Raw genomic sequence first — 16,312 nt, 5'->3', positions numbered from 1 at the left:
GTGGGATTTTATCAAAAGCTTTCTGGAAGTCCAGGTACACTACATCCACTGGCTCTCCCTTATCCATTTTCATAGTTACATCCTCAAAAAACTCCAGAAGATTAGTCAAGCATGATTTTCCCTTCATAAATCCATGCTGACTCGGACTGATCCTTCTACTGCTATCCAAATGTGTTGTAATTTCCTCTTTTATAATTGACTCCAGCATCTTTCCCACCACTGACGTCAGGCTAACCGGTCTATAATTCCCTGTTTTCTCTCTCCCTCCTTTCTTGAAAAGTGGAACAACATTAGCCACCCTCCAATCAGCAGGAACTGTTCCTGAATCTATAGAACATTGGAAAATGATTACCAATGTGTCCACGATTTCTAGAGCCACCTCTTTAAGTACCCTGGGATCCAGACCATCAGGTCCCGGGGACTTATCAGCCTTCAGACTCAACAGTCTATCCAACACCGTTTCTTGCCTAATATAAATTTCCTTCAGTTCATCCTTTACCCTAGTTCCTTTAGCCACTATTACATCTGGGAGATTGTTTGTGTCTTCCCTAGTGAAGACAGATCCAAAGTACCTGTTCAACTCATCTGCCATTTCTTTGTTCCCCATAATAAATTCACCCGTTTCTGTCTTCAATGGCCCAATTTTGGTCTTAACTATTTTTTTGCTATTCACATACCTAAAGAAGCTTTTACTATCCTCCTTTATATTCTTGGCTAGTTTACCTTCGTACCTCATTTTTTCTTGGCGTATTGCCTTTTTTGTTATCTTCTGTTGCTCTTTAAAAGCCTCCCAGTCCTCCGGTTTCCCACTCATCTTTGCTATGTTATACTTCTCTTTTATTTTTATACTGCCCTTTACTTCCCTCGTCAGCCATGGCCGCCCCTTACTCCCCTTAGGATCTTTCTTCCTCTTTGGAATGAACTGATCCTGCACCTTCTGCATTATTCCCAGAAATACCTGCCATTGTTGTTCCACTGTCTTCCCTGCTAGGGTATTGTTCAATTGAACTTTGGCCAGCAACTCCCTCATAGCTCCATAGTTCCCTTTGTTCAATTGTAATACTGACACATCCAATTTTCCATTCTGCTTCTCAAATTGTAGGTTAAAACATATCATATTATGGACACTACCTCCTAATGGTTCCATTACCTCGAGGTCCCTGATCAAATCCGGTTCATTGCACAACACTAAATCTAGAATTGTCTTCTCCCTGGTAGGCTCCAGTACAAGCTGTTCTAAGAATCCATCTTGGAGGCACTCCGCAAACTCCCTTTCTTGGGGTCCAGTACCATTCTGATTCTCCCAATCTACCGGCTTATGTCTGTTTTATATTAAAGTTCTCTTCCTTTCCCATATTATTCTACTTTTTTAATTCTTAATTGTTCATTTTAGAAAATTATTATGATTTTGATTTGGTGATTAATTATTATGAAGATTGTACTCTGTTTTACTTTTTAAGACCTTGATTTTTAAAATGACCTACAAAACATTGTATTTTCACTTAGCTTGTGTTTAGCATTCTTTCATAATGTTTTGGCTACAGGTGTTTTTTTTTCTTTAAAATTTGGAGACTTGCCATCAAGAGAGATGGGGTTTTGGATGGTTCTTAGATAGTCTCCTGGCTGCCTATTGGTCAGGTTTCATGGCTGTGGGGGAGGGGAGGAGGGTCTTTTTTTAGTTCTGTATTTTTCATTTGGGCTGCTTGAAACTACAAAGATGTCTGTATTGTCGTAACTTTCATTTCCTCTTTAAACTTTTTTTCCTCTTCCTGGTTCATGAGTTTCCTATGCAAATTGGTTAATTCTTTACATACCATATGGTTTATTTAAGGAAAATGGATAATATTATTAACTTTGTTTCATGGAACATGAATGGTTTGAATCTTCCAAATAAACGGAAGAAGATTTTTAAAGCTTTTCATAGATTGAATGCTCAGATTATTTTTGGGCAGGAGACTCATGCGAGGAAGGAGGATAATTAGAGCTTTTTTAGATTTTGGAAAGGACAACAGTTTCACTCAAACTCAGCGACCAAAGTGAAAGGTGTTTCCATTTTTATAGAACCTTCAATCTCATTTGTTCATTATGATACTATCTCAGATCCATATGGTAGATTTTTATTAATTACTGCTTTACTTTATAACCAAAAAGTAGTTTTGGTTAATGTTTATGCACCAAATACTGACTATCCTGAATTCTTTAAGCATTTATTTATATCTCTTCCCAATTTAAATGAATGTAGGTTAATAATGGGTGGAGATTTTAATTGTTGTTTGAATCCTATGATGGATAGGTCTGTGCCCAATCAGGTACTTCCAAACAAATCTGCTAATTTTATTAATTCCTTTTTAGTTGACAAGGGAGCTTTAGAAATTTGGAGGCTTTTACATCCTAATAATAAAGAGTTCTCTTTCTTTTCTCATGTTTATCATAATTACTCTAGAATCGATTACTTCTTTATTGCTTCTCGATTAGTTTCGTCTGACACTACCTGTGAGTATGATGCAACTGCCATTTCCGATCATGTGCCTTTGAAATTATCTATTAAATTTAGTGATGTAACTTCTAATACCAGACAATGGCGGTTCAATTCTATTTTGCTTCAGGATTTAAATTTTGTTAATTTCTTTAAAGAACAGATTGCATTTTCCTTTTCATCTAATTCAACAGAAGAAACTTCCAGTGGGATATTATGGGATACCTTTAAAGTATATATCCGTGGACAAATTATTTCATACTTTGCTGGATTGAAAAAATGAATTAATAGTGAGATATGTACTTCGGTTGATAAGATTAAAGAAATCGATAAAAAATATTCTATTGCTCCCAATTTGGGGCTTTATAAAGAGAGAGCTAAATTTCAAATACAACATAGTTTGTTATTAACATCCCCGACTGAAAACCAATTACTTAAAACTAGGAGTCATTTTATATACATGGTGATAAATCCAGTAAATTGTTGGCTAACCAATTGAAAGCTTCTTTGGTGAAACACCAGATTAATAAAGTTTGTAGATGGGATGGTATTTTGACGGTTAACCATGATGAAATTAATATATCTTTTCAAGAATTTTATACTAATTTATATCAATCAGAATTTTCTGATGATCCTACCATAATGCATGAATTTTTAAGGAAACTAAATATTCCAAAACTACCAGCTGATGAATGTTTAGCATTAGATGCACCCATTACTGAAGAGGAAATAAAGAAGGCAATTTTTTTCAATAAACTCTGGTAAAGCACCTGGCCCAGATGGATATACAGCTGAATTTTAAAAATCTTTTTCAGATTTACTTTCTCCCTGTTTATGCAGAATATTTAAAGATGCTTTATTTGTAGGTAAGTTACCACAATCCTTTTATAAAGCATATATTTCTTTAATTCCTAAAAAAAGATAAAGATCTCACTGAATGTGCATCATACAGACCTATATCTTTGTTGAATGTGGATTCTAAAATCTTTTCCAAAATATTAACAATTAGATTAGAGAAGGTATTACCTCAAATTATTTCTGAGGATCAGGCAGGATTTATTAAAAATCGTTATTCACATTTTAACGTTAGGAGGTTAATGAACATTGTATACACTACTGCATCTAATACTCCAGAATACGTTATTTCGCTTGACGCCGAGAAGGCGTTTGACAGACTTGAATGGGAATATTTATTTAATATACTTGAGAAATTTAATTTTAGCTCCAAATTTTTTATCTTGGATTCAATTGATATATCGTACACCCTTGGCTGCAGTATTTACCAATAATCAGAGATCCCCTTTTTTTTAGGCTTTTTCGAGGTACTAGAAGGGCTGTCCTTAAAGCCCTTTACTATTTGATATTGCCCTGGAGTCCTTGGCAATTGCTATTCATGATTCACCTAATATAGTTGGCATTATTCATGGGAATAGGATGCATAAAATATCACTATATGCAGATGACCTGTTATTATATTAATGTGGAAAACCTGATGTTCCTTGGAGTTATGTTGTCAACACAGCTGACATGGACCATCAGCACCTTGCTGCTTGTAAAAAAGGCACAACAAAGACTATTTTTCCTCAGAAAGCTGAAACAGGCCAAACTCCCACAAAAGCTGTTGCTTAACTTCTACAGAAGCACAATTGAAACCATCCTGACCAACAGCGTCAGTGTGGTATTTCAGCTGCACAGCCGCTGAGCGACAGGTCCTGCATCGCGTGGTGAAGGCAGCCCAGTGAATTGTCAGGATGGAGCTCCCAGGCCTGGACACCATCTATTCCAGCAGACTCAGGAGGAAAGCAATCAGCATAACCAGAGACACCACACACCCCGACCACTTCCTGTGTGACCAGCTGCCGTCCAGCAAAAGGTTCAGGACACTAAAAACCAGAACAAATAGACTGAGGAACAGCTTCTACCCCAGAGCTGTGGCCTCCATCACACCACACCCACAGAACAATGACTGAAACTGTGAGCACACACAAGGACTCAAATACTTGCACTAACAGCACTTTGTGCATTACTGTGACATTCTGGTGCTGCTGTAACTTATTTTCTGCTACTTATCTATTTAATACTGTTTTTCTATTACTGTCTTGTTTTTATCTACTGCTTTGTTTGATTGCCTGAGAGGAAGCCAAACAGAGTCTTATTGTGCCTATGTATAACGACAATAAAGATCAGTCAATATATTTCTAACCCAGAGAAATCCATTCCTGCAGTAATAACACTACTTGCTCAGTTTAGTAGATTTTCTGGTTATAAATTGAATTTTGATAAGAATATGCTTTTCCCCTTAAATATTGCAAATTCCAATTTATAGACAATCACCATTTAGATTGGTTACTGATTATTTTACTTATTTGGGTGTTAATATTACTAAGAAGTATAAGGATCTATTTAATCTTTTTGCCTTTAATTGTTCATGTTAAATAACTGTTTACTAAATGGTACCCATTGTCCTTATCTTTGATTGGTAGAATTAATGCTATTAAGATGTTTATTTTACCTACATTTCTGTATATATTTCAAGCAGTATCAATTTTTATTCCTAAATCTTTTTTTGATATTATTGATTCTAAAATTTCTTCATATATATGGCAGTATAGAAGTCCCAGGTTAAGTAAGAAATATTTACAGAAATCTAAAAAGGAAGGCAGTTTGGCTTTGCCAAATCTTAGAGTTTATTATTCGGCAATTAATATTCAATGTTTAACGTGTTGGACACAAGCGTTGGATGAAACTCGATGTTCACGATGGGTGAACCTCGAGCGGGAGTCTGCACAGGGGTTTTCACTGGCTTCTATTTTAGGAGCTGCGCTTCCCTTTGCATTTACTAAATTGAATAAACCAATGATAAATCCAACAGTTAAACATACAATACGAATATGGTTTCAATTTCGTAAATTTTTAGGATTGAATAAATTTATCCTGTCAAGTCCTATTATATCTAACTTTTTTTTCCAAACCATCTAGAATTAATCAAGCTTTTTAAATGGAAAACAGAAGGAATAACATGCTTTCATGATTTATTCATGGATGATTGTTTTATGACTTTTGAACAGTTGTCCAATCAATATAATTTGCCTAGATCACACTTTTGCAGATATTTACAGATTAGAAACTTTCTGAATGCTATTTTATCTACCTTTCTGATATTACTTCAAATCAAAGTTACAGAAAAAAATTTAGGTTTAAACCCCTATCAGAAGAGTTTAATAGCAATTATTTATGATCTGATTATGAAAATACATCTAGGTACATCTGATAAAATTAAGAATGATTGGGAAAGAGAACTTCAAATACCTTTATCTACAGAGAAATGGGAAAAAAATGCTTAAACTAGTTAATACTTCTTCGATGTGTGCCAGACATGCGTTGATACAATTTAAGGTGGTTCATAGGGCTGATATGTCTAAGGATAAGTTGAGGAAACAGGTAGGCTGCAGGGGGACCTAGGGGAATGGGCCAGAAAATGTCAAATGAAATACAATGTTGAAAAAAATTGTAGAAATAAATGTGCAAACAATTTTCTAAATGGGGGAAAATCCAAAAATCTGAGATGCAAAAGGACTTGGGAATCCTTGTGCAGAAAATCCTAAAGGTTAACTTGCAGGTAGAGTCAATGGTGAGGAAGGCAAATGCAATGTTAGCATTCATTTCAAGAATACAAGAGCAGGGATGTGATGCTGAGGCTTTATAAAGTACTGGTGAGGCCTCACCTTGAGTATTGTGAACAGTTTTGGGCTCCTCATCTGAGAAAAGATGTGCTGGCATTGGAGAGGGTCCAGAGGGGATTCACAAGGATGATTCCAGGAATGAAAGGGTTATCATACAAGGAACGTTTGATGGCGCTGGGTGTGTACTCACTGGAATTAGAAGGATGAGGTGGGATCTAATTGAAATCTTTCAAATGTTGGAAGTCCTAGACAGAGTAGATGTGGGAAGGTTGATTCCCATGGTGGGGGAGTCTAGGACAAGAGGGCACAGCCTCAGGATAGAGAGGCATCATTTAAAAGAGATGTGGAGAAATTTCTTTAGCCAGAGGGTAGTGAATTTGTGGAATTTATCATCATTGGCAGCTGTGAGGGCCAGTTCATTGGGTGTATTTAAGGCAGAGCTTGACAGATTCTTGATTGGACATGGCTCAAAGGTTACGGGGGAAGGCCGGGGAGTGGGGCTAAGGAGGGGTAAAAAGGATCAGCCATGATTGAATAGCAGAGCAGACTTGATGGGCCAAATGGCTTAATTCTGCTTTTATGTCTTATGGAAGGGGAGCAAGGAAGAAGACCTGGCTTAAAAACATATCCTTGTCCATCAAAACTTAGCAAAGTGTCACTTAGAAGACACTGTAAAGATATGGTAAAAGGTCTTTTGATCAGATGAGACTAAAGTGGAAGTTTTTGGCCTCAACACTAAGTGGTACATATGATGTAAATCTAAAACTGTGCATCAGTCAGGTAACTCAATTCATACTGTAAAGTATGGTGGAGGTAGCATCATGCTATGGGATACTTTTCATCTGGTAATCTGGCCAAGATTGATGGGAAAATTAATGCTTCTAAATACAGAGAGATCCTGCATTAAAAATCCTGCTAGCCTCTGTCAGAAAGCTTAATCTGGGGAGGAAGTTTGTCTTTCGTCAGACCAACAACCCAACGCACACTGCCAGAGCAACCATGGAGTGGCTTCAAATGAAGAAAATTGATGTCCTTGAGTGGCCCGGTCAGAGCCCTGACCATAACATCTCAGAGAAGACCTTTAGGTTGCTCTCCTCTGCCAGTCCCTAATTAACTTGGCACAGCTTGAGCAATTTTGCAAGGAGGATTGGACAAATCTTGCTCAATCACTTTGTGCAAAGCTAATAGAGACCTATCCAAACAGACTACTGGTCTACTGGTTGTAATAGTTACAAGAGGTGATTCAACTAAGTACTGAGCAAAAGGGGATGAAGATTTTTGAACTGCTGACATTTCTGTTTTTGAATTTTTAGTTTCTCATGCTTTACAATTTTAACAATTTTTGGTCTCTACTGTGGTTGGGGGGGGGGGGGGGTGGAAGAGGCACGTGATTCCCAAATAAAATTCTCAGTTAAATTGATGAAACTCCCTGACTGTAATACTCATTTATGTGAACAAAGAGTTAGGGGCTAAATACTTTGTCAAGGCACTTTAAGGTATATTAACCTAAAGCAATAGTCCCAGAGGTAAGACTGAAAGCCTTACTGATCCTAGAAATAGGAGTAGTTGTTGTTCATCTGACCTATTGAGCCTGCTCCACCATTCTCTTTGATCACAGTTGATCTAGCTGTAGACTCAGCTCCACCTACCTGTCTTTTCCTGGTCCTGCTGGAATGCAGACCATTTGGTTTGTACTTACCCTACCTTCCCCAGAACCAATTCCAATGCCCCTGGAATCTGAAAGCCTTGTTCCGATGCCACTGCTAAAGTCACATTTTCATCATATTTCATCCTTCTGCCTCTTACTAGCACATGGCACAGGTTTCTAAGGGTCCTCTCCAAGTCACAAGCCATCTTGATTTGGAAATGTATTGCTGATCCGCATTATTGCTGGAACTCCCGTGTTTTCTCAACAGTGCCGTGAGAAAACCTTCATTAGATGAACTGCTGCACTTCAAGGCAGCATCCCGACAATTAGGGATGGAAAATACTTTATGTACTGTGTGGTGCGCCTTGGTCCGCATGAACATTGATTTGTTTGGAGGTACAGTTGGCCCTCCTTATCCGCGAACCCTGCTTCCGCGAATTCAACCAATCGCAAATCGCGAAAACCCGGAAGTACTCTTCCAGCACTTGTTGTTCGAGCATGTACAGACTTTTTTTCTTGTCATTATTCCCGAAACAATGCAGTATAACAACTATTTTACATAGCATTTACATTGTATTAGGTATTATAAGTAATCTAGAGATGATTTAATGTATACGGGAGGATGTGCATAGGTTACCGTGGATCGGGATCGAAAAAAATCGGAAGTTCTCTCACTAAGTAAGTCGGAACCGGTACATCCGGTATTATTAAGCGTCAGTTAGTCAAACGTTTGTCGTAGTATATAGTATATATTTTACCTTACTATGCATATAAAACACTTAAGAACGTATGTTTCAGCGCCAGGCTCGGGAACCAGTGACAGACCGCTTTCGAGTGCGCTCTCCATCCGTGGCGAGTTGATGTGGAGGATGAAAAACCCCAAACCCCAAACCCCAATAATTAAACCTCTGCGTTGCTTAGTAATAGTTGTAGCTTTAATCGGGGCAGGGCCTTTCTCACTTTATCCTTTAAAAATGTTCTGATCATTGACCGTCGTAGCCTAACGCTTTTACAATGACCGATGGCGTTTCACCTCTTTCCGATCGTTTTATTATTTCCACTTTATTTTCAATCGTGATCGTGATTATTTTCGTGAATCACTGCGTATTCAGAGCTGTGGCGCCGGCTCCTAATGTCCACCACACTGAGACAGGTCTGGGGTTCCGCTGGGACCTAAGATCCACCGCAATGGGAGGTTGAAAAAGGGACTTGAGTATCCGCGAGGGGTCCCGGAACCAATCCCTAGCGGATAAGGAGGGCCGACTGTATATGTGTATATAGTTGAATGAAAATAATCTTGAACTTGAACCCATTCAGTAGGTGAAAGCCCGCACTCCTTGATGGATATGATACAAATTCTTAAATAGCTTACTCCAGCTATCCAAACAGTGATAGATGTTTGATTTTTCAGAAACCTCAAAAATTAATGGCTGGGCATTTGGAGCCTCATCTATGCCTAAATGCATTAAAGACAAAGGAAAAGACTTAGTTGTAATTTGTGCCCATTACTAGGCTGATGATGATGATGATGACAATATGGGCCTTAAACCAGAGAATAATCCTGCTCTGGTCTCAGTACCAAATCCACTGTACGGTGCCTGTCAAGTTGGATTTCTTGTTCTTCTTTGAACAAGTGCAGCTTCCCCACTTGAAAGAGATTGATTGCGCCTACCCGAAGGTTTTTTAACCGGATTCCACTCAATAACCAAACCACTTTTCCTTTCTTCTCCTTTTATTTTTCGCAAGTGTGGCAGTTTGAAAGTTCCCTTAGTTCCATCAGTCCTTAGTCCCTAGTCATTAGGTGAAAAAACTGGCTGTCTCTCCGGACTTCATAGATGGATTCTGACCTGTATAGTCTCCGCACCCTAATAGACCATTATGTTTTCAAACCGAGCTCTTCTTAAACCTCACGCCGTTTCTGAGAAGCGCCTCCACGCGATGATCCCCGTGGCGAAGCTAGCGCTAACCCAAATGCAGTGACAACAGTGCTCTTTTCCATGAAACAGTCTCTCAAGTTATTTAAAGTTCAGCATCTTACCGCAGATTTCAACACTGCTTTCGGACTCATTGCGGGGTCCCCCCAGTGTTCCGGCAGTGGCTTCCATCCGTTTATCAGTGGATTCTTGCTCTTACTTTTAAATTTTATTTTCTTTTGCCTCTAGGTCCCAATACTCTCTGGAAACTCTATTTTGATTTGACAGCACTGATGGTACAGTTTCAGATAATACAACTGAACCCTTTGAGGTAAGGAGCAACTGAATTTACTGAATCAGAATCAGGTTTGTTATCACCGGCACGTGTCATGAAATTTGTTAACTTCCACAACCTATAGCCAAAACTCATCAATTGCTGTTTAATTGCTGGCAGTTAAAAGCATTTACAATATGTTAGCCTCAAACAATCCTTACTCAAGGTTTTCTCTGCTACATGAGTTAGTAAATTTGCTGATGACACAAAGGTTGGGGATGTTGTGGATAGTGTGGAGGGCTGTCAGTGGTTACAGCAGGACATTGATAGGATGCAAAACTGGGCTGAGAAGTGGCAGATGGAGTTCAACCCAGATACGTGTGAGGTGGTTCATTTTGGTAGGTCAAATATGATGGTAGAATATAGCATTAATGGTAAGACTCTTGGCAGTGTGGAGGATCAGAGGGACCTTGGGGTCCGAGTCCATAGGATACTCAAAGCTGCTGTGCAGGTTGACTCTGTGGTTAAGGTGGCGTACGGTGTATTGGCCTTCACCAACCATGGGACTGAGGTTAGGAGCTGAGAGGTAATGTTGCAGCTATATAGGACTCTGGTCAGACCCAACTTGGAGTACTGTGCTCAGTTCTGTTCACCTCACTACAGGAAGGATGTGCAAACCATAGAAAGGGTGCAGAGGAGATTTACAAGGCTGTTGCCTGGATTGGGGGGCACACCTTATGAGAATATGTTGAGTGAACGCGGCCTTTTCTCCTTGGGGTGATGGAGGATAAGAGGTTACCTATAGAGGTGTACAAGATAATGAGAGACATTGATCGTGCGGATAGTCAGAAGCTTTTCCCAGGGCTGAAATGGCTAACACGAGAGGGCATAGTTTTAAGGTGCTTGGAAGTAGGTACAGAGGAGATGTCAGGGGTAAGTTTGTTTTTTTTTAAAACGCAGAGTGGTGAGTGTGTGGAATGGGCTGCCGATGATGGTGATAGATGTGGAAATGATAGGATCTTTTAAGAGACTCCTGGATGGATACATGAAGCTTAGAAAAATAGAGGGCTATGGGTAAGCTTAGGTAGTTCCAAGGTAAGGTCATGTTCAGCACAGCTTTGTGGGCTAAAGGGCCTGTATTTTGCTGTAGGTTTTCTATGTGTCTATAGTTTTTCCCCAATTAGTTAGATCACAGGAGTCTGATTGCAAGAATATACAATCAGAGTGAAATGTTTCAAGATGGAAGACATTAGCTTTACCTGGAGCCTCACTTTAAATAACGAGATCAGTTCCTGAACAGAAGAATGTGTTTATATATAAACAAAATATGTGATTTGTTTATTCATTTAACTCTGAATAATAAAGGAACAGCTGACATAATATACAAGAGTGCATTGAATCAACAAAATTGAGCATGGGATAGCAACACTTCATATTCCGTCTAGGTAACCTCCAACTTGATGGCATGAACATACATTTCCTTTCAGGTAACTCTCCCCTCCCCGTACCCTCTTCTGTATAAAGATGTACATAAAAAAATTAATGAAGAAAAGAGATCTATATATGAAATACAGAAAAAATAGCAATGACATTAACCATAGGGCATACAGAAATATGAGCTATCGTCAAGAGGGAAGTTCGAATTACCAAAAGGCAGTTTGAGTAGGATATTCAAACAAGAGGAAATCTGCAGATGCTGGAAATTCGAGCAACACACACAAAATGCTGGAGGAACTCAGCAGGCCAGGCAGAGTCTATGGAAATGGTACAGTCGATGTTTCAGGCTGAAACTCTTCAGCAAGCCTGGAGAAAAAAAGCTGAGGGGTAGATTTGAAAGGTGCGGGGAAGAGAGAGAGAGAAACAGAAGACGATAGGTGAAACCTGGAGGGGGAGTGATGAAGTAAAGAGCTAGGAAGTTGATTGGTGAAAGGGACAGAAGGCCAAAGAAGAAAGAAAAAGGTGGGAGGAGCACCAGAGGGAGGCGATGGGTCGACAAGGAGATAAGATGAGAGAGGGAAAATGGATGGGAAGTGGAGTGGCAGGGTAGGGAGCATTACCGGAAGTTTGTGAAATCAGTGTTCATGCCATCAGATTGGAGGCTACCCAAACAACCTAAGTGTGGCCTCATCACGACATTGGAGGAGGTCATGGATGGACATATCAGAATGGGAAGTGGGCACTCACATGTGTCCCAGCTATGCCCGCCTGTTTGTTGGCTACATGGAGCGGACAATGTTCCAAGCCCACACTGGTGACCGTCCAGTACTTTCACGATGCTACGTGGAGCAGTCTATGTTCCAAGCCCACACTGGTGACCGTCCAGTACTTTCCCGATGCTACGTGGAGCAGTCTATGTTCCAAGCCCACACTGGTGACCGTCTTGTACTTTCCCGATGCTACGTGGAGCAGTCTGTGTTCCAAGCCCACACTGGTGACCGTCCAGTTCTTTCCCGATGCTACGTTGATGACTGCATTGGTGCTGCTTCCTGTACCTGTGCTGAACTTGTTGACTTCATCCACTTTGGCTCCAACTTCCACTCTGCCCTCAAATTCACCTGATCTATTTCTGACAACTCCCTCCCCTTTCTCAATCTCTCTGTCTCTATCTCCGGAGACAGCTTATCCACCTATGTCCATTATAAACCTACAGACTCTCACAGCTACCTGGACTACACCATGTCCCACCCTGTTACTTGTTTAAAAAAAACACCATCCTCTTTTCTCAATTCCTCAGTCTCTGCCACATCTGCTGTCAGGATGAGGCTTTTCATTCTAGAACAAAGGAGATATCCTCAGCTTTCAAAGAAAGGGGCTTAACTGCCTTCACCATCAATGCTGCCCTCAACTGTATCTCTGTCATCTTACACACATCTGCTCTTATTACATCTCCTGCCCCCTGTCAGGGATAGGGTTTCTCTTGTCCTCACCTACCACCCCACCAACCTCTGCATACAGCACGTAATTCTCCGAAACTTCTTTCACCCCAGTGGAATCTCACCACCAAGCACATCTTTCCCTCTCCTCCCTCCCTCCCCAATTTCTGCTTTCCACATGGATCACTCCCTTGTCCAATCGTCCTTCGCCATTGATCTCCCTCCTGACACTTATACTTGCAAGCCAAACAAGTGCTACATCTGCCCCTACACCTCCTCCCTCACTACCATTCAGGCCCCAAACAGTCCTTCCAGGTGCAGCAACACTTGTGAGTCTGTGAGTCATTTACTGTGTTCGGTGCTCCTGGCGCGGCCTCCTGTATATGAGCAAGACCCAGTGTAGATTGGGAGACCACCAAGCATCTGTGCTCCATCCACAAGAACAAGCAGGATCTCCCGGCAGCCACCATTTTAATTCCACTTCCCATTCCCATTCCGATATGTCCATCCATGGCCTCCTCCACTGTCGTGATGAGGCCATGTTTAGATTGGAGGAAGAAACCTTGTATTCCATTTGGGTAGCCTCCAACCTGATGGCATGAGCATTGATTTCTCAAACTTCTGATAATGTCTCCCAACCTCCCCCCCCTTCTCCATTTCCCATCCCCTTTTCCCTCTCACACCTTATCTCCTTGCCCACCCATCACCCCCCTCTGGTGCTCCTCACCTCTTTTTCTTTCTTCCCTTTCAACAATCAACTTCCCAGCTCTTTACTTCATCCTTCCCCCTCCAGGTTTCACCTGGTGTTTCTCTCTCCCCTTTCCCCACCTTTTAAATCTACTCCTCAGCTTTTTTTCTCCAGTCTTGAAGGGTTTTGGCCCAAAATGTCGACTGTACTTTTTTTTTTCCCATAGATGCTGGGCGGCTTGCTGAGTTCCTCCAGCATTTTGTGTGTGTTGTTGAGAAGGATATTGCTGCTACTGCTAAGATTGACAGCAAGAGATTTTTTCAATATTAGTAAAAGAAAGGTGAAAAAGGAAGTTAAGTTTATTAGGAATAATTGCAGGGTGATAAGTTATGCAGAGAAGGATATTGCAGATACTCTTAACTCTGTTTGCTAAAGTATTCATCTGAAAAAATGTTAGCAATAAGTCAGTAAGTGTAGAGAAAAATAAGGTTATAAAAGAATGTAGTGCTTTCCCAGCATACATGACGAATAAACTCTTCTCAGTCTTCCAGCTGGGTACATGTATCAATCATAACCTACATTTCAATGGCAAACTCTTCAGGGATGATCAAAACATTGGTTGTAATCAATATCTGGACCTGGCTGGAAGCCTGTGAAGAGTTTAAAAATAAGGTTGTTTTAAGTGACTTAGGGATCTTAGAACATGAGGTCCTGCTTCAGCTGAAAAGGCTGAAATTCATTCCATCTCCAGTGCCAGATAACCTATATCCAAATCCTTAAAGAGGTCTGAGATCATATATAGAAACCCCTAACACAAAAGTCAGTGGAAGACTGGTGCAATCACTACCGACTGGAAATGAGCCTCCATTGTCCATGTACAAAAGAAGGTAACCGGACTGACCCTGGTAACTATAGACCAGTATCATATTAATGTGTATCATAGGTAAGATAATAGCAACATTAATAAAGAATGAGTTGGAAAAGCAGCTGATAAAAACAGGCATGTTGGCAGAAAGCCATCACGAGTTCAGAAAGGGGAAACCGTGGCTTACCAATATGCTGGAGTTCAGTGAAGAGGCAACTAAAATTTATGATAACAATCCAGCGGTTGATATAATTTTCTTGGACTTCCAGGAGGTTTTTGACAAGGTACCCCATGAGAGGTTAATAATCAAATTTCAGGAGGTAGGGATTCAAGGTAAGGAGTGTGAATGGGTGCAGAATTGGCTCAAAAACAGAAAACAATGAGTTCTGGTGAGAGGATCATGTTCACACCTAGAAAATGTTAAAAGTGGGGTTCCACAGGGATCAGTTTTGGGGCCACTGCTGTTTATAAACTTACATTAATAATTTGGATAAGCACATAACAAATAAACTAGTAAAGTTTGCAGATGACACAAAATTAGTGGGATGAGCTAATGACATTCAGGCAGCAGAATCAATATAGTAACAGAAGCGAGATGTGGGCAGATAAATGGCAGATTAAATTTAATGCAAGTATAAGATGTTACGTATAGGAAGCAGAAATATTAGCTATCAACATACAATGGGGGGATCTGGAGATAGAAAGTGCACTGTATGAGAAGGATTTGGACATCCTGGTAGATAGACTCATCACTGTCAACACCTAGACATTGAGCAGAAGTGATCAGGAAGGCTAAAAGAATGTTCTGATATATAATGTGCTCAGTGGTATTCAAGTCTACAGACATTCTTAAACTGTATAATGCATTTGTGAGGCCACACCATGACTACTGCGGACAATTTTGGTCTCCATACTGTGAGGGATGTGAAGGCACTGGAGAGAGTTTAGAGAAAGGTGACGAGACTCATTCTGGGTTGGTAGGGTTGGACTACCTGGTTGTGTATTTGAGAGTAGTACCTTTCGAGACTTTCAAATCTAAACTCGATAGTCATTTCAACACACTGTGAATTGGAATTTAGCAAGCTTTGTAGGGCTGAGTTGCCTGTTCTTGTCAAAAGCTTTCTAATGTTCTTTTATTCCCCACTCTGCCCTCTTGCTCCTCTTCACCTGCCTGGAACTTCCTCCTGGTGCCCTTTTTCCCCTTCTCTCATGCTCCTCTCCAATCAGATTCCTTCTTCTCCAGCCTTTTACCTTTTCCACTCACCTGGCTTCACCCATCAGCTAGATAGACTTCTTCTCCGAGCCCACTCCCACACCTTTTCATTTTAGCATCTTCCCTCTTCCTTTCCAGTCCTGCAGAGCAGTCTCAATCTGTTTATTCATTTCCATAGATGCATGGGACAGATCTGCCTATTTATTTAAATACAGGACAACGATGATGATTATGAATCTTACTCATACACACAGAATATTCTACAAGACTTAAGCTGAACCTCATTTTACTATCAGTTTTATTGCAGCTTGTGGTGATGCTGTCAGTCGGGGAGGGTGGGGGGGGGGGGGGTGACAGGAAACTATAAACTCCAAATAAATGAAAATCTCCAGAGGATGAGAGCTGTACATTGGTAGTGAGAGAAAAAAATAATTGGATTAGCTATCCAAACCCTCTTGGTAAACCTTAAAGACTGTATGTCACAAACACACCAAGTTCCATTTACAGGGATTTTTTTTTGCAATGGTCAGGTGACTCTAGAAAGCTTATAAATTTATTTTTTCATTTTGTACTAATAGTTAAAGATAAATAACACTGTTTATGATGTGCCAAAAGGATAGTGAAATCTTTACTTTTGTTTATGTTGCACTTCTTACTCAAATATGATTGGTGTTTCATT

This window comes from Hemitrygon akajei, chromosome 19, assembly GCF_048418815.1.
Source record: "Hemitrygon akajei chromosome 19, sHemAka1.3, whole genome shotgun sequence".
Classification (NCBI taxonomy): Eukaryota; Metazoa; Chordata; class Chondrichthyes; order Myliobatiformes; family Dasyatidae; genus Hemitrygon; species Hemitrygon akajei.
This window is presented reverse-complemented; position numbering follows the sequence as displayed.